The sequence below is a fragment of the Taudactylus pleione genome, unplaced genomic scaffold (assembly GCF_031769625.1).
Source record: "Taudactylus pleione unplaced genomic scaffold, aTauple2 ptg000408l, whole genome shotgun sequence".
Taxonomy (NCBI): domain Eukaryota; kingdom Metazoa; phylum Chordata; class Amphibia; order Anura; family Myobatrachidae; genus Taudactylus; species Taudactylus pleione.
Window position 1 is genome coordinate 6,195,041 of NW_028284810.1, and position 20,801 is coordinate 6,215,841.

A 20,801-nucleotide genomic window follows, 5' to 3' on the forward strand; every position below is an offset into this window, starting at 1 on the left:
AGTTATATACAGATATATCAACAGATGCCCCTTTTACTAATGTGTACCTTGCTGAGGAGCATGGCTCATATTACATTTCCTGCAATATTGGATAGAGTCGATTAATTATGGAAAAACACTATATAAGTTAAGTAATTCCTTATGAATGTTATGTAAATATAATATATAATGTTATGTTATATAATGTTATTCCTTATGAAACCAAAGCTACGCTAAATCTACTCAATGACCTGAAAGGGATAAGTCATATGAAGGTGGACACTGCTTTAAAAGTTTTTGACCAACTTTATACTGACAACCATTAAGGAACTTTTGAAGAAGTCTTAAATGATTATAATAGCAATTAACTCCCAGTTCCATAAGTAACAGAACCATAGGTTCCAAATTAACCCACCACTGCCATAACCAATAATGATACAATCTCCAGGGTTACACAGCCTTAGCATGATCAAATTTAAGAAAGTGCTTAGTGCAATATGATAGTAATGCTGATTACACCGCTGGCAGCAAACCAAGATTGATCTTGTAATCTATTTAGTTCATGTGCTCTTTTGATCTTATACCATTCATCATACAAGATTAGAGGCAGATATATTTATTGCCCTGATATAACTAGAAATATAATATTTTTATGTATAAATAATGCTAAACAAGTACAAATGATGTCAGTGTTGTTTTTTATCATTTTTGTAAATCTTCTTGAAAATTTCAACATGTAGACGTCTCCACCAACTTGGGTCCCTGATGATCCCTAATAATTCAGCAGAAGTGTCTGTCTCACCTTATATTTCCCCATCGGCACCTGCCCTCTCCAGCAGCCTCCACACTTTCGGGCTTATAATGTCTGGCATATGGAAAAAGTCTACCCGCACTAACACAGATCTCAAAAATATCCAAGTATCGGAAATGTGAATAGATGGCGATATTGCTACAATGCTAAAGAATCTTGTATATAATGCTTCAAATCTACTCATGATATTTACAGTGAAAGTTGGATTTTAGAGACTAATTGGAGTCCTGTTTTATCATGCACTTATGTCAGCAGACATATTATATTACAAGCCCCACAGGTGAAGCACTTAAACTATGAGAAAAGAAGGTGAGAGAGAGAAAGAGGGGATGAGAGAGAAAGAGACAGACAGAAAAGAGAGGTAGAGAGAAAAAAGGGGGAGTGAGAGAAATGATTGGAAGAGAAAAAAGATAAAGAAAAAAAGAGAAGGATAGAAGGAGAGTGAGACAGACAAACAAAGAGAAGCAGAGGGAAAGAGAGACAGTGAGATGGGAGAAGAGAGAGAGGTACAGGGAAAGAGATGGGGAAATACAGGGAGAGAGAGATCGGGAAAGAAGAGGAAGAGAAAAAGAGAGAGACAGTGGAAAGAAAGAAAAAAGAGAGAAGGGAAAATAGAAAGTGATATGTGAGGACAGGGATGGGAAGAGGTGGAGAGAGAGACAAAGGGAAGAGAGAATGAGAGATTGGGGAGAAAGGGAGGTTGAATTAGATGGGAAAGAGGTAGGAGAAGAGAAGTAGAGAGACAGCAAGAAGAAGACAGATGACTAATAGTCTGGCAATGGCCACAAAAGCTACAGGTACACTTGCACATTGTGGGGGAGATGTACTAAGCTCTGGAAAGTGATAAATTGGAAGGCAGCCACTCAGCTCCTAACTGTCATGTTACAGGGGGAGACATTGAAAGTGCTGGTGGACGGGATCCTGGGCGTCGATATACCAACAGCAGAATCCCGACGCCCGGCATAATGCCAACGCCGCTATCCCGAAGACATTAGGATAGCGACGTCTGCCATTCCGACCACCAGCATCCCGAACGTAGAGGCTGCGGGTAAGTTTTAGCTTATGCTGGGGATGGGGGGGTTAGGTTTAGGAACCTCCCTAGGTGGTTTAGGTTTAGGCACCCCCCCAGGAAGAGTTAGGGTGTGGGAAGGGGGGGTTAGGGTTAGGCATCACTAGGGGGAAGTCAGGGTTAGGCACCCCCCGGGAGGTTTATGGTGTGGAAAGGGGGGGTTAGAATTAGGCACCACTGGGGTGAGGTTAGGGTTAGGCACCCTCGTGAGGTTTAAGGTGCAGAAAGGGGGGATAGGGTTAGGCAACACTGGGGGGAGGTTAGGATTAGGCACCCCCTGGTGAGGTTAGGGGTAGGCACCACCAAGGGAGACTTAGGGGGGAGAGGGGAAAGGTTAGAGTACTTTCCAATCCCTGTCGGGCTACTTCATTTCGGGATTCCGGTGTCTGTATTTCATCCACCGGCAAATCATACCCAACCCGTTACAGGCTGTGTTTGAAAAATAACAGGAGCTGATTGGTTGGTAGTTTATCAATCTCCAGTTTATCACTTTCCAGAGCTTAGTACACCTGCCCCAATATTTTTTTTACGCATTGTCTGTACTTGCCACCTGGCAAATAACGGGTGCACAATTTGAGTAAAGTATTGGTAGTAGAAGTGGTCAGTATGCAAGCAGCCAGAAGCAGCTAGATAGTGCAGCTGATTGTGATCATTATCGTTATCGCAAAGCTTTACACTAGCCTTCCAGAGAAACCAAGTTATACGCCTCCTAATACAACATAATAAACTACCCCTTCATTGTAAGTAGTGACTTGCACCCCATGACTGATAGTTATTTTGCTTCTACATGCTAAAGGTTGGTAGCATTGCCATGTTACATTTGTGATAAATCTGTTCTTTCCATTTCCCATTACTGCTTTCACAGAGGATGTATATCTTTCTCAAAAGATTTTTTTTTCATTTATGTTAATTCTTCAATTACAGGATATTCTTGCTGTGCTGTCTGATTCTGTTCAGACATTCTGTAAAAATCTCAACGCTCCATCATTAGATTACCTTCTGTAAATCCAGAGTAATGCAAGCAATAATCTACTCTTTTATTGATGTCGTTCGTATAGACAGGTACATTAGCTCCTGGTTGGTAGTGTTATACTTCCCATCGTTGCCCAGTTCTTAGACAGAGAAAAGAGTTACCCTGCAGAAGAATTACATTCTTCTACCACTTCTTTGAAAAGAGATCAGATGAGATGGAAATGAGGACTCATGTTGTTTAGAGGAAAAATATTGATCCAATTACTAATGATAAGAAGCTTTGTCTTACAACCACATAAAACAAGTTGCATGTGCCTCATTCTTTAAATGTAACCTGAAATAACTCTAAGAGGAAGCAGATTATGCTGGATCAATATGCAGTAAGAAATTAAGGCGTTATATACAGATATATCAACAGATGCCCCTATTACTAATGAGTGCGTGCTGTGGAGCATGGTCCATAGTACATTTCCTGCAGTACTGGACAGAGTTGATTCATTATGGAAATTTGTTATTGTTTTATTTTTGTATAAAGTATGTTAGAATATAGAAATTGTATATTTCTATCATTTTATATGGGTATTGCTGGTATTCAAAGCTATTTTATAATAGATTAACCTACAGTATGTTACTATAAAGCATAAAAACAGGTCTATACTATAAAAGTTTTAAAAAAAGTAAATAAACAACAAAAAAATACTTTATTACTAACTCACTTAGATAATACCAATAAGTATTAAAGGTATTTTATTTATCAATGTTACATGGCGTGGAATAAAATTGGGTACATGTTGAAAATTGAATTGTATAAAATGTAAAGTGTGAAATGGAAATTTGACATTTTTAAAAAGTAAAACTCATGGGAAAGTTTATTATTTAAAGCTTGCTTGTATTTCTTTATATAATGCCTATACATGCAAACATATGTTAAAGTCTTATGCGAGAAAAATACCCTCTCTTTCCTGAAAAACAGTATATAAGTTAAGTAAGTCAAGAAAATATAAGGTTATCCTTATGAATGTTATGTAAATGTTATATCTTCTCCTGTCCTGACTCTCCCAATTCTCTGCGCCTACTGAGCTGGAGCTTGACCCTGCCACCCAGGCAGTTGTCACTAAACGTATACCTCCCTACCACCAGGAACGTAAAAAAAGGCTGTAGCAGAATTTAAATGTGAAATCTCTTCTTTAGAAGTCCATACAGATGCTTTGGAGACAAAAACATACGACCTCTGTTGGTCACATGCAGTTCTGGACTCCGAAATCTCTACTCTTCAACCTAAATTTGAAGCCATGCAGGAGGAAGACCTTGAAAATAGGTCACGCCAAAATAACCTGAGACTCTGCAACATTCTTAAAACTATTTCAAATTCATCCATCCTGGATCTACTCAAGGATCATTTACAGCATATCTTACCTGAACTTTCTATATGGACATCTTTCTGGACAGAGCGAACATTCAGTAAAACGTTATATACGGGATCCGGTCACAATACCTACAGTCGAGATGCCTACCCAACCCGTTATATACAGATTTATCAACAGATGTCCCTATTACTAATGTGTGTTGTGCTGTGGAGCATGGCCCATATTACATTTCCTGCAGTACTGGTTAGGGTTGATCCTTTATGAAAAAACACTAAATAAATTAAGTAAGCCAAGAAAATATAATGTTATTCCTTATGAATGTTATGTAAATATAATGTTATATAATGTTATTCCTTATGAATGTTATGTAAATATAATGTGATGTTATATAATGTTATTCCTTATGAATGCTATGTAAATATAATGTTATGTTATATAATGTTATTCAATACGAATGTTATGTTAATGTAATGTTATGTTATATAATGTTATTCCTTATGAATGTTATGTTAACATAATGTTATGTTATATAATGGTATTCCTTATGAATGTTATGTTAATATAATGTTATGTTATATAATGGTATTCCTTATGAATGTTATGTAAATATAATATTATGTTATATAATGGTATTCCTCATGAAACCAAAGTTATGCTAAATCTACTCTACCCATTAAGGAACTTTAGAAGAAGTCTTAAAATGATTACAATATCAATAAACCCCCAGCTCCATAAGTAACAGAACCATAGGTTCCAGACTAACTCACCACTGCCGTCAGCAATACGGATACAATCTTCAGGGTTCAACAGCCTTAGTATGATCAAATGTATACAGCGCTTAGTACAATATGATGGTAATGCTAATTACACAGCTGGCAGCAAACCAAGATTGATCTTTTAATTTATTCAATTCATCTGCTCTTTTGATCTTATACCATTTTTCATTCAAGATTAGAGGCAGATATAATTATTGCCCTGATATAAATAGAAAATATAATAAATAATCAGCATTTTTTATGTATAAATAATGCTAAAACAAGTTGAAATGATGCCAGGGTTTTTTTTCTTCCATTTTCCCCCCAATAAATCAAACCTCTAAATCTTTGTATTGGATATAGACTACATTCATCTAGAGTGTTGCAAAGTGTAGGTGTGCTACATATATGTACCTTTGTTAAAAAATATAGTTGCTTTCAGTGCTTTTATTTTCTATACAAAACAAAAGTGCAGATACTGCATAAACCTAAGTACCACCACAAAAAAACACTGGCTGCATAAGTATAGAACATTACCTGTTCGAACATTTTAAATTAAAACATAACTGCTGCACAAAAGGTATTAAGCAATTTATGGGGATCCAGCACATTAAAGCAAATTGGAGAGTCAGAGATGAGGAAAAAATGCTCTCCAAGGCTGAGATGTCATGGATCTTCAAGTTAAATACCATTTCCCCTAATGGCCTAATAAAGATTTTGAGGTCAAGTGGTTCTTATAAAATTAATTTTATGTTTTTATATTTATTATATGCAAATTTTTAAAGATATATATTTATGAATTATCATCATGTGTTTAGGGTTCTATTTTAATTGAGTGTTTTTATTATAAACTATATTGCCCACCTTATTTTTATTGGTTGGGATTGAATATATTGATATACTTTCTTTTTATGTTTTTATATGAATGTGCATTTCTTCTCATTAGTTTTTATAAGACATCTAGGGATAAATTTACTAAGAATCAAGTTTGCGTGAGTTTAAACTTGCCGTGATTCGCATGAACTCGCTCGAGTTTTTCCCGACTGATTACGTGAATTTACTAAGCTGCGAGTTTTGTGTTTTCGAGTTTGTCAATGGCGAATGGTTTCGAGTTTTTTTATTAGAAACTCACACGAGACCAAAACTCGTGTGCAAATCTTTCTTGTTTTTAAATACTTGTGCGAGTCCAAATACTTTGCAAGCCGAAGTGAGTTTTTAAAACTCGCGTGAGAATGCATGAGTTTTCATCCCAAAGTACTATGATTGGTGGAATCAGTCACATGTCAAATACACACTGGCCAAGTATGTAAAAACGCCCCAAACAGACACACCTTTGAGGGTTTTGGAAGGAGTTTGCAGAGGGATAGTGATGCATTTGATTTTGATTGTTGATTGGTGTTGATTGGTGTGCGGCACTTGTTTTGTGGTTATTTGTTGTCTTGTAAGGTATCTTTTTGTCTTGTTTTTAAGTCTTAATTGTCTTTTTTTTTGGTCCTGTCAGTGTTTTCTGTGTGTGTTTGTGTGTGGTGTGTGTGTGTGAGGGTAGTAGGAGAGGAGGTTTGTGTTTGTTTGTTGTTTTCTTTTTCTGTGTTGTTTGTGTAGGGAGGTGTTTGGGATTATGTCCAGGCCAGAGGACAGGCAGGGAGAGAGTGAGGTGGAGGTGTTTGGGATTATGTCCAGGGCAGAGGAAAGGCAGGGAGAGAGTGAGGTGGAGGTGTTTGGGATTATGTCCAGGGCAGAGGAAAGGCAGGGAGTGAGTCAGGTGGAGGTGTTTGCTGCTCAAGCAGCCAGAGAGAGTAGTTCAGGCAGCAGTGATGAGGGGCCCAGGCAGAGGGGCAAAACCAAGACAGGGTGCAATGTGAAGTTTACATGGGAGGAAAACATGGCCCTAGCTCAGGAGGTCATAAAACACCACCACCTGCTGTTTGGCCATAAGTTTGCCAACACATCTGCCCGTCGCAAGAATGCCATCTGGGCATCCGTGGGGAGTGCTGTAAATGCTGAGGGGACCACTTGCTACTCTCTGGATAATATCGAAAAACGCTTTTCGGACATAAAACATTGTGTCAAAGAAAAGATGTCGATCGAGGCCCAGGCAGCCAGAGAAAGTGGGGGTGGTTCACCCTACCAGGCAGACTGCCTGTACTACGAGGAAGTGGTTAAACCCATGATCCCACCAGAGGTGGTCAGACGTCTGAATGTCCGGGATACCGATGCCCCCAGGTGCAGTGGTAAGTTATTGTTGTTGTTAAAAAGTGTTTTCATTTTCAGTTAGGTTTTTTTTGTGTTAATTTTAAAATGTTATTCTAAATTCACATTTCAAAGCACTCATATTATTGTTTTGGGACAGGTGTGGTTAATATGCATTCCTACAGCTCTTGTGGAACTACATATACCAGCATGCCATGCTACAGTGTTGCCATGCCCTCATATGTTATCTGTTGTAGAACATCCTGGATTGTGTAGTGCCACAACAGCAGGGCTTTTTTTTGAAGTTAATTAATTGTGTTATTTTAGGCGTACTGTTTTTTTATTGTTGCGGCAATTATTTTGTGGGGGGGGGTTTATTATTAAAATGCACAATTTAGACTCTCACCATCTCACTCTTGCCATCTCACTTTTTTTATTTCGGACAACACATTAAATCACTGTTAATTTGATAATCACACTACACTTGATTTGACACTTCAAACCCCACTATGGCTTGTTCTTGGTTTGTTTGCCCAAAAGTAGGTGTCTCACGTGGGTCCATTTTGAGTATGATCACCTACCTACTCAATTATTACTCATATATTGGAATTAGGGGTCTGCACCGGCCACTTTTCGTGTTTTGTGTTTTGGTTTTGGACCTGGATCTTTCTTCGTGTTTTGGATCTGGATTGGTTTTGCCAAAACCACCCTTCCGTGTTTTGGGTTCTGGGTTTTGTGTATTGGATCTGGATTTTTTTTTAAAAAGCATAAAAATAGCTAAAATCACAGAATTTGTGGGTTTTTCTGCTCCTATGCTATTATTAACCTCAATAACCTTAATTTCCTCTCATTTCCAGTCTATTCTGAACACCTCACAATAGTGTTTTTATGTCCAAAAGGTTGCACCGAGGTAGCTGGATGACTATGCTAAGCAATATGAGTGGGCGGCACAAACACGTGGCCCATCTAGAAGTGACACTGCAGTGGCAGACAGGATGGCAGTTTGAAAAACTAGGCCCCAAACAGTACATAATCCAAAGAAAAAAAAGACGTGCAAGATGAAATTGTCCTTGGGCCCTCTCACCCACCCTTATGTTGTATAAACAGGACATGCACACTTAACAAACCAATCATTTCAGTGCCAGGGTCTGCCACACAACTGTGGCTGAAATGATTGGTTTGTTTGTGTCCCCACAAAACAAGCTGGCAATTAATCTGTCCCTGCACAAATTGGCTCTACGGAGGCAAGATGTCGTCCTAATCCTCCTCATCCACCAATTCTTCACCCTCTTCAGTGTTGTGTCCATCCTCATCCTCACAGAGTATTAATTCGTCCCCGCTGGAATCCACCACCACAGCTCCCTCTGTATGTTCTGGAGGCTGGTCTCCCTGGAAGAGTTGATAATTCATTTTTATGAACATCATCTCCAGATTTTGTGGAAGCAACGTCCTACGCCTTTCGCTGACAAGGTTCCCGGCTGCACTAAACACTCTTTCGGAGTACACACTGGAGGGGGGGCAACTCAGGTAAAATAGAGCCAGTTTGTACAGGGGCCTCCAAATTGCCTCTTTTTCCTGCCAGTACAGGTACGGACTGTCTGACATGCCTACTTGGATGCTGTCACTGATGTAATCCTCCACCATTCTGTCAGTGGTGACAGTATCATATGCAGTGACAGTAGACTTGTCAGAAATTGTTGGCACGTTCTTCAGTCCGGACCAGATGTCCAAACCGACCCTTGACTTATGACACAGGCGCTTGCTTGGCGCTGCTGTGGTGTTGATGCATGTGCGGCTACTGCGCATACATTTTGCACACAAACACAGAAAACAAAGAATTGTTTATTTTTTGTGAAGTGCACTTTGGGGGTTACACCACCCTTTAACAGACTTATGGGACACAGGCGCACACTTGGCGCTGCTCCTTTGTTGATGCACGTACAGTGCACACAATTCACAAACACAGAAGAAATTTTTTTATTTTTGTTGGAGCGCACTTTGGGGGTTACACCACCCTTTAACAGACAGACGCATGCTTGTCGCTGCTGCTTTGAGGATGCAGGTGTGGCTACAGCCCACACAATTCACAAAGACAGAAAAAAAAGAATTTTTTATTTTTTGTGGAGCGCACTTTGGGGGTAACACCACCTTTTAACAGACAGACGCACGCTTGTCGCTGCTGCTTTGAGGATGCAGGTGTGGCTACAGCCCACACAATTCACAAAGACAGAAAAAAAAGAAGAATTTTTTATTTTTTGTGGAGCGCACTTTGGGGGTTACACCACCCTGTAACAGACAGACGCACGCTTGTCGCTGTTGTTTTGAGGATGCAGGTGCGGCTACTGCGCATACATTTCACACACAAACACAGAAAAAAAGAAGATTATTTTATTTTGGTTGGAGCGCACTTTGGGGGTTACACCACCCTTTAAAAGACAGACGCACGCTTGTCGCTGCTGCTTTGAGGATGCAGGTGCGGCTACAGCCCACACAATTCACAAAGACAGAAAAAAAAATAAGAATTTTTATTTTTTGTGGAGTGCACTTTGGGGGTTACAGAGCCCTTTAACGGACAAGCCAGCCGGCCCTTTACTTATGACACAGGAGCAAGCTTGGCGCTGATCCTTTGTTGATGCACGTGCAGCCACAGTGCACACGATTCGCAAACACAGAAAATAATTCCTCCACCATTCTGTCAGTGGTGACAGTATCATATGCAGTGACAGTAGACATAAAGAGAGGGAAAGATACTGCACAGAACTAAAGAATAGTAAATTAGATTATAAACCAACCTTTTCTCATTAACAGATAATTATCCGTAATCTATGATCGTTGGTGGTGCTCCCAAAGCCCATTATGTACACACTAAGCAATATAGAAGAAAAAAGTAGGGCTATGGTGTGGGGCACTCTTGTTAATTGATAATTGAATTAATTTAAAACATAACTTTTATTAGCGACAATAAAATAAAGTACCATATAGTTAATTTAAAGATAGATGGTGTAAATCCATCATCAAAGTCAAAATTCACTAACATAATAAAATCTAAAGGCGAATTGTAAATATGTACACAATCAAAACTGGATATATTGGATTGATAATTTACTTATATTGAGATGTCTATATTAATATTGTCTGGCTTTGTGCAAAGAACAATCCCAAGGTATCTTTTGCTACAGCACCTGGTATTCCCTGGGAGTCACCTTCCAAGTACTAATCAGGCCAATTACAGTTTAGCTTCCAAGATCAGACGAGATTGGGCAATCAAGTAATGTATGGCTGTAGGTAATGTAGGGAAATTTGCACAATTACAGCACAGAACAATATGAATGTAGGACTAATTGTATCAATAGTCCATTTGTTGGTTAGATATCCCAAAATCAAAGAAAGAATGCACAAGCAGACTTTATTTGTGTCACATATCAACATAATATGTCAAAATAGTGATGGCGAAGTAAAGTATACAGTAGTTATGCTAATAAAGCCTCACTAGTGAATGAAGAGGCACAGCATATATATTATACATTCATAATAAGCCACACAAAAAAAAGACATATAAAATTGATTATACAAATTAGTGAAAAGTGAATGGTATTAACAATATCCATCAGGCTAGGAGCATTCGTTGTATATATCAAAATAGCAATACATGTCAAATGATGACAAAAAATAATTGATATACCTAGCACATAGAACACAGCATTCTAACACATTTAAAATTAAGAAAAGCACACCTGTTAATGATTCAATTAGGTAAACAAAAAGAATCCCACTGAATACTAATGACTAATATGCAAAATATCACTTGTGTAAATTACTGCATATACAGATATACATATATATATGTCTCCATGTAGAGCTGGACACAAAATAATTATAATGAGAATTCAATTAACTCAAACAATGAATGAAATAACTGTGTCCAGAAATAGATACAAAGTCCTACATGTAGCGTAAGTCAATCAACTGGATGAAGATTGAAAATCACAGGTAAAGAAAGCCATGGAAAACCAGTACCGCTATGGCTCACTGGAGTGACATATTGGTAAGTTAGTCACGCCTAATCGGCGATTGCCAGTGTGATGATAATAAAGACAGGGTGCATGTGTATGAAAATTGTGTAGAAAATAAAAGCAGTTCTAATATGAACTGTAGATCACTCTTGTGTCTGTCCACCTGCTGTCATAAGAATATGGTGAGCATACAGCGCTATAAGATCACACATAACCTAACATTTATACATTAAGACAGGCGTTATGACACAGGGATCCTGCTGTGTAATGGTGCAAATACAATACCACTCCCGTATCCAAAAAATCCAGAAAGATCCAACCCATATGCTGGCTGGATATCTGTACAAAGTGTATGTATCTGAGAGGACGCGCGTTTCGCCCGGCTGAGGGCTTGTTCACCTCATCCATATCGTTCTAATGTGACTCGCATGTATAAATACCAGAGCCTTTAATCATCCACTTAGGCAGAGATTGGTTAGAAAACGGTCGGTTTCCAAAAGGATAGCTCCGCCCCTGTTGGCGTCATGTGATCGGGCTGAGCACCAATCACGATAGCAATATGCCGCTTGGCATGCTGGTAGATGTAGTTTGCACTAGCCTGTTTAACTACAGCTAATAGTGCAGATATATTAACAAACAGTTGAGGGTAGCTCCACCCCTTGTAAAATCATGTGATCGGGCTATTAGTATCATGTGATTGGACTGAGCGCCAATCACAATAGTAATATGCTGATTGGCATGCTGGTAAATGTAGTTTGCACTGACGTGCTAAATTACAGCTAAAAGTGCAGATAAATTAGGTTAATGGACGGTTGAAAGGTAGCTCCGTCCCTTGTATAATCATATAATCGGACTAGACAGATCAGGATATGATACTTTGCATGCTGGTACATGTAATTTAGTCTAGTTCTGCGGTTTTATAAGGCAGTGCAGAGATGGATATAAGGCCCATAGCAAGAAAAGAATGGATTGTAAATTTACTATGCAGCCACAAAAGGTATTTTTGTGGTCTAGAGTGAAAATAAAAATGAAAATAAATAAAAAAGAACTCCATATAAAACAAATATAGAGGTATTAACTAAATGTGGGTAATGTGCATTGCATCATGGTAGATGTAGTTTTGGCACAAACTCATACCAGGTATTAGAAATAATGATTGGCTAAGTAGTCTAACACAAAATAGTAATAGATAAATATGAATATATATAAAACAATGTGAAAAATTAGTGAATGATCATAAAGATCCACTGCATACAAATATAAATGATAATGAAAATGAAAGTGTGTATGCCATGTAAGTGTCATAAAAATATAATTATAAATATAATGACTAAACTAAGAATGTAGGTTACACATATGTAACATGTGATGTCGCTATATTATGAGGGGTATTACTATATTAAAGTGAAAAAGTGTATGTGAAGATATAGATATAACAAAAAATAAAAGGTGAAAGCAAAATCGTGACAAAGCTAGAGATAATTCACCATTAAAATATTCTCAAATGGTTAAGATTAAAAAGTGAAACAGGATATAATTAAATATATCTGCCATATATAATGAATGTGACATATAGTGAATGAATGTGAATGAAGTGATATAGTGCAAAACAATAAGTGTTAAAATTACAAGTGCATGAACATGTATGTAAACAATGAATCCAAGTGAGTAAAGTTTACCACCAAAAAATATTGAATGGTGATAGCAAGGTGATGAGATACCCATATTAGTTAATTTTTAGAGAATTATGTTGATTCTAAAGTTCAATTGTATTGAACACCGAACAGATATTGGTTAAAATATAACGTAAAAGCGAAAAAATTAATAAATCAGTGAATATAAGAAGCTAAAATACACACTCATGAAATTTAGCAAAATTATATTACTCATGGTTGAGTTATTCACTAAAATACACCATAATTTATATATTCCTTCATACCATGTGGGTTCAGGGCACCTAGTCTAAATGTCCATCTGCTTTCCCGTTTGATCAGCTCTTGTGTAAGGTCACCACCCCGAATTCCTAAACTAACTTTTTCCAGTCCAAAAGCTTTCAATTCCTTTGGATTGTCATTATGTCGAGTATGGAAGTGACGAGCTACCGAGGTTAATTTCTTGAATTTGACAATGTCTAACGGGGCATTTCTAATGGTCCCTGCATGCTCCAATATACGTTGTTTAAAAGTCCTGGAGGTCATTCCCACATATTTAATGTTACAACTGCAGGTGAGCCAATAGATAACACTTGAGGTGTTACAGTTAATAAAGTCTCCTATCTGAATGTCCGTTCCATATTTATCCTGAACAGTGTTACATTTGATCATATGTTGACACGCTTTGCATGTACCGCAAGCATGAGAACCTTGTATTTTGTTCTCCCCCTTAGGAAATTTGACATAGTGACTTTGGACGAGATTATCTTTTAAGTTTCTTGCTCTACGCCACCCCATAGTCACCTTTTTATCCAAAATTTGGGATAAGGCATGGTCTAAGTGGAGAACGGACCAATGTTGTTGAATGATGTTCTGAATAGTTCTCCATTCTTTACAGAAATTGCCTATAAATCTTGTTGTGTCTTTATTAGTCCTTGTTCTATGTTTCTTCTGGTTCTCATCTCTGAAGATCAATTGGTCTCTATGGGTGTCTCTGATGCTTGCTTGGGCCCGCTTAATGCACTTCTTTCTGTACCCTCTATCAATTAGTCTATCCGTCAGTTCAAGGCTTTTGGACCGATATGTTTGTACATCTGAACAATTCCGTTTCAACCCTAGAAACTCACCCTTTGGTAGGTTCTCAACTGTGGGCGGGAAATGTGCACTAGTCTGATGTAATAAACTGTTGGTTGCCGTGTCCTTCCGGTAAAGTTCAGTATATATAATCCCCTCATCTGACTTGCAAATTTTCAAGTCCAAAAAAGGTATTTGTTCTTGACTGTAGTGATAAGTGAGTCTGATGTTATCCTCATTCTTATTCAACTCATGAATGAATTCAAGAAGCAAATGTTCATCTCCTTCCCATATCATAACGATGTCATCGATATATCTCCACCAACCACCAACAAATTTTGTATATCGGTCCAGGGTATCTCCGAAAACGAATTCCCGCTCCCACCTGCCCATGAAGAGGTTGGCATATGTGGGGGCACAAGCAGCCCCCATTGCCGTCCCCCTCATTTGCATGTAGAAGCGGTCCCCAAAAGTGAAGTCATTTTTAGTCAAAATAAACTCCAGAAGGTCTAGGAGAAATTGATGGAATTCGCATGGTTCTTCCATCTGAAGAAAATATGCAATCGCCTGAATTCCCAAAACATGATCAATACATGTATACAGAGATATCACGTCCAAGGTGACAAGAAAGTGCCATTTTTCTACCTTGACATCATGCAACTTTCGAAGGATATCTGATGTGTCCTGTATATAGGATGTTAGGCCCAATACATGGTGATGGAGATGAAGGTCCACAAACCTACTCGCATTCTCTGAGAGACCTCCCACTCCAGAGACAATAGGTCTCCCTGGCGGATCATGTAGATTCTTATGAACCTTAGAGAGTAGATAGAGCGTGGGTACTTTTGGGTTCTGCACTTTTAAATACTCATGTTCTTCTTTGAGAATAATACCCTCATTTCTAGCTTTATCAATCATGTTGTTGAATAGTATAGTAAAATTGTCTATTGGATTAAAGAGAATGTTTTTATAACATTCCTCATCATTGAGGTGTCGCATAGCTTCTCTTTGGTACATATCTGTCGGCCATATGACAACATTGCCACCCTTATCGGAGGGTTTAATAATAACTCCCTTCCAATTCTTGATATTCTTAAGGGCTTGGAACTCCTGTTTATTGAGATTGCCCTTCATTCGTACTTGTCCCTTGATTTTCATATGTAATGCATCTAAATCCGTAGATACTAGTTCTTGGAAAATTTTAATTTCTGGACAAATAGATTCAGGGGGAAAGAATGTGGATTTTTTCTTAAATGTGGGTCTCTTCCGATATTTCATGGTGTCATTTCCCTCTTCTTGGAGTTCTTCAAGTGTGTATATAGCTTGTATTTCATCCTCTGCCAAGTTCATACTTTCACCAGATATTGGGTCTGTCAGGATAGCATTATTTTCATCGTATTGGTCCTTCTTCAGGTTGTTGAAATATTTTTTAAGTAAGAGTTTACGTCCAAACCGTTTCAAGTCTTTTTCCCAACCAAACCGGTCGAAAGATTGTGTTGGGGAGAAAGACAGTCCTTTATTAAGTACAGATGTTTCTGCTTCAGTTAGAATCAAATGAGATAAGTTGATAATCTTTAAATTGGGATTCTCAATTATTTCTTTCGAATTCTGGTTGAATATCTGGGTGGTAGTTGATGATCCCAATCTAGATGTTCTTCTGCACTTCTTCTTGCTCCGACTCGTTTTCCTCTTGGATGGAATTTGGTGTGTCCTCCTCTGCTTGGTCCTAAAAAAGCAGTCGACGGATGTTGATCATCAAATCTATCTTGTCTTGAACGAGATATTTGAGATATGTTTGGATTGTCTGAAAATTCCTCCCCTCCTGAAGATTCCATCTCCGATGAAGTATATGATTCTTGCGGTTTATAGTTAGGTTTATATGATTTGTTCCACTTGAAGATATTCCCAGACAAAAAATCCCGTTTATCTCTGTTGAATTTAAGTTTCTTCCTCTCAATAATTTCCAACTCATATGCTTCAAATTCCTTTTTGTGTTTTTCCACAGTTTTTTTAAATATTGACTCCTTCTCCCAATTTTCCAGTTTCTTCCCAAGTATTTAAATATCGTTCTACTGTGACTCGCATGTATAAATACCAGAGCCATTAATCATCCACTTAGGCAGAGATTGGTTAGAAAACGGTCGGTTTCCAAAAGGATAGCTCCGCCCCTGTTGGCATCATGTGATCGGGCTGAGTGCCAATCACGATAGCAATATGCCGCTTGGCATGCTGGTAGATGTAGTTTGCACTAGCCTGTTTAACTACAGCTAATAGTGCTGAATCTATTTGTCCAGAAATTTACATTTTCCAAGAACTAGTATCTAAGGATTTAGATGCATTACATATGAAAATCAAGGGACAAGTACGAATGAAGGGCAATCTCAATAAACAGGAGTTCCAAACCCTTAAGAATATCAAGAATTGGAAGGGAGCTATTATTAAACCCTCCGATAAGGGTGGCAATGTTGTCATATTGCCGACAGATATGTACCAAAGAGAAGCTATGCGACACCTCAATGATGAGGAATGTTATAAAAACATTCTCTTTAATCCAACAGACAATTTTACTATACTATTCAACAACATGATTGATAAAGCTAGAAATGAGGGTATTATTCTCAAAGAAGAACATGAGTATTTAAAAGTGCAGAACCCAAAAGTACCCACGCTCTATCTACTCCCTAAGGTTCATAAGAATCTACATGATCCGCCAGGGAGACCTATTGTCTCTGGAGTGGGAGGTCTCTCAGAGAATGCGAGTAGGTTTGTGGACCTTCATCTCCATCACCATGTATTGGGCCTAACATCCTATATACAGGATACATCAGATATCCTTCGAAAGTTGCATGATGTCAAGGTAGAAAAATGGCACTTTCTTGTCACCTTGGACATGATATCTCTGTATACATGTATTGATCATGTTTTAGGAATTCAGGCGATTGCATATTTTCTTCAGATGGAAGAACCATGCGAATTCCATCAATTTCTCCTAGACCTTCTGGAGTTTATTTTGACTAAAAATTACTTCACTTTTGGGGACCGCTTCTACATGCAAATGAGGGGGACGGCAATGGGGGCTGCTTGTGCCCCCGCATATGCCAACCTCTTCATGGGCAGGTGGGAGCGGGAATTCGTTTTCGGAGATTCCCTGGACCGATATACAAAATTTGTTGGTGGTTGGTGGAGATATATCGATGACATCGTTATGATATGGGAAGGAGATGAACATTTGCTTCTTGAATTCATTCATGAGTTGAATAAGAATGAGGATAACATCAGACTCACTTATCACTACAGTCAAGAACAAATACCTTTTTTGGACTTGAAAATTTGCAAGTCAGATGAGGGGATTATATATACTGAACTTTACCGGAAGGACACGGCAACCAACAGTTTATTACATCAGACTAGTGCACATTTCCCGCCCACAGTTGAGAACCTACCAAAGGGTGAGTTTCTACGGTTGAAACGGAATTGTTCAGATGTACAAACATATCGGTCCAAAAGCCTTGAACTGACGGATAGACTAATTGATAGAGGATACAGCAAGAAGTGCATTAAGCGGGCCCAAGCAAGCATCAGAGACACCCATAGAGACCAATTGATCTTCAGAGATGAGAACCAGAAGAAACATAGAACAAGGACTAATAAAGACACAACAAGATTTATAGGCAATTTCTGTAAAGAATGGAGAACTATTCAGAACATCATTCAACAACATTGGTCCGTTCTCCACTTAGACCATGCCTTATCCCAAATTTTGGATAAAAAGGTGACTATGGGGTGGCGTAGAGCAAGAAACTTAAAAGATAATCTCGTCCAAAGTCACTATGTCAAATTTCCTAAGGGGGAGAACAAAATACAAGGTTCTCATGCTTGCGGTACATGCAAAGCGTGTCAACATATGATCAAATGTAACACTGTTCAGGATAAATATGGAACGGACATTCAGATAAGAGACTTTATTAACTGTAACACCTCAAGTGTTATCTATTGCCTCACCTGCAGTTGTAACATTAAATATGTGGGAATGACCTCCAGGACTTTTAAACAACGTATATTGGAGCATGCAGGGACCATTAGAAATGCCCCGTTAGACATTGTCAAATTCAAGAAATTAACCTCGGTAGCTCGTCACTTCCATACTCGACATTATGACAATCCAAAGGAATTGAAAGCTTTTGGACTGGAAAAAGTTAGTTTAGGAACTCGGGGTGGTGACCTTACACAAGAGCTGATCAAACGGGAAAGCAGATGGACATTTAGACTAGGTGCTCTGAACCCACATGGTATGAATGAATATATAAATTATGGTGTATTTTTGTGAATAACTCAACCATGAGTAATATAATTTTGCTAAATTTCATGATTGTGTATTTTAGCTTCTTATATTCACTGATTTATTAATTTTTTCGCTTTTACGTTATATTTTAACCAATATCTGTTCGGTGTTCAATACAATTGAACTTTAGAATCAACATAATTCTCTAAAAATTAACTAATATGGGTATCTCATCACCTTGCTATCACCATTCAATATTTATTGGTGGTATACTTTACTCACTTGGATTCATTGTTTACATACATGTTCATGCACTTGTAGTTTTAACACTTATTGTTTTGCACTATATCACTTCATTCAACTGGGGCGGAGCTATCCTTTTGGAAACCGACCGTTTTCTAACCAATCTCTGCCTAAGTGGATGATTAATGGCTCTGGGATTTATACATGCGAGTCACAGTAGAATGATATGGATGAGGTGAACAAGCCCTCAGCCGGGCGAAACGCGCGTCCTCTCAGATACATACACTTTGTATAGATATCCAGCCAGCATATGGGTTGGATCTTTCTGGATTTTTTGGATACGGGAGTGGTATTGTATTTGCACCATTACACAGCAGGATCCCTGTGTCTCAACGCCTGTCTTATTGTATAAATGTTAGGTTATGTGTGATCTTATAGCGCTGTATGCTCACCATATTCTTGTGACAGTAGACATGTCAGAAATTGTTGGCACAACCTTCAGTCCGGACCAGATGTCCAAACCGGCCCTTGACTTATGACAAAGGCGCCTGCTTGGCGCTGCTGCTGTGTTGATGCACGTGCGGCTACTGCGCATAAATTTCACACACAAGCACAGAAAAAAAGATTATTTTATTTTTGTTGGAGCGCACTTTGGGGGTTACACCACCCTTTAACAGACAGACGCGCGCTTGGCACTGCTGCTTTGAGGATGCACGTATAGTGCACACAATTCACAAACACAGAAAATAAATAATATGTTTTGGAGTGCACTTTGGGGGTTACAGCACCCTTTAACGGATGAGCCAGCCAGCCCTTTACTTATGACACAGGCGCATGCTTGGCGCTACTTTGTTGATGCACTTCTCTTGTGAGGTAGTCCTACATACACTCTTACGCTGTGTGTACCTGGGCATTCACACTCCCCAGTTGGGTAATTATCTACAATCATACCATACTGGACACGCCCAATCTCGTCCGATCTTGGAAGCTATACAGTTATGGGCCTGGTTAGTACCTGGATGGGAGACCACTTGGGAATACCAGGTGCTGTAGGTTACTAATACTGGAGGTGGATTGGGACGGTTTGGTAACTCAGCAGAGTGCCAACTCAGTACCATTATTACAATCTACATATATCCAGATAATAGGATATTGGTATCACTACTATTATTATTCTATCTACGACCAGGGTATTTACCTATCCACATGTATATATGAACACATGTGGGGATTTTACTATTCAATACACAATATTTTCGCCCCAAATTGATTATTTTTATATTTTGTTTGAAGGGATATTTATTTTAATACAACTTTGATTAAAAGTTAATTTTTAATGATAGGAATTTTGTTGGATTATCCATTGTTAATGTGTTCAAATTACCCACCTCTTTTCTATTTTCAGCTCATATATGGCTGTGCAACATTTGTGCTATGTAGGGTGGATTTGTCATCATCCAAATAATTAACTAGCAAATATTATTTAAAGTGGACATTTGTCATTAAGAGTGCCCTAGCGACTAGCCCTCTCTTTCCTTCTTTTCCTTTCTACGTGACAGTAGACATGTCAGAAATTGTTGGCACGACCTTCAGTCCGGACCAGATGTCCAAACCGGCCCTTGACTTATGACACAGGTGCACGCTTGGCACTGCTGCTGTGTTGATGCACGTGCGGCTACTGCGCATAAATTTCACACACAAGCACAGAAAAAAAGATTATTTTATTTTTGTTGGAGCGCACTTTGGGGGTTACACCACCCTTTAACAGACAGACGCGCGCTTGGCACTGCTGCTTTGAGGATGCACGTATAGTGCACACAATTCACAAACACAGAAAATAAATAATATGTTTTGGAGTGCACTTTGGGGGTTACAGCACCCTTTAACGGATGAGCCAGCCAGCCCTTTACTTATGACACAGGCACATGCTTGGCGCTACTTTGTTGATGCACTTCTCTTGTGAGGTAGTCCTACATACACTCTTACGCTGTGTGTACCTGGGCATTCACACTCCCCAGTTGGGTAATTATCTACAATCATACCATACTGGACACGCCCAATCTCGTCCGATCTTGGAAGCTATACAGTTATGGGCCTGGTTAGTACCTGGATGGGAGACCACTTGGGAATACCAGGTGCTGTAGGTTACTAATACTGGAGGTGGATTGGGACGGTTTGGTAACTCAGCAGAGTGCCAACTCAGTACCATTATTACAATCTACATATATCCAGATAATAGGATATTGGTATCACTACTATTATTATTCTATCTACGACCAGGGTATTTACCTATCCACATGTATATATGAACACATGTGGGGATTTTACTATTCAATACACAATATTTTCGCCCCAAATTGATTATTTTTATATTTTGTTTGAAGGGATATTTAT

General features: G+C 38.7%; 2 pseudogenes; both read left to right on the plus strand.

Moving 5' to 3' along the window:
* The first annotated feature begins 19,344 nt into the window (after positions 1-19,344).
* On the plus strand, positions 19,345-19,463 carry LOC148506291 (5S ribosomal RNA; annotated as a pseudogene).
* A 972-nt stretch (positions 19,464-20,435) lies between these two features.
* Positions 20,436-20,554, plus strand: LOC148506292 (5S ribosomal RNA; annotated as a pseudogene).
* The last annotated feature ends 247 nt before the right edge of the window (positions 20,555-20,801 follow it).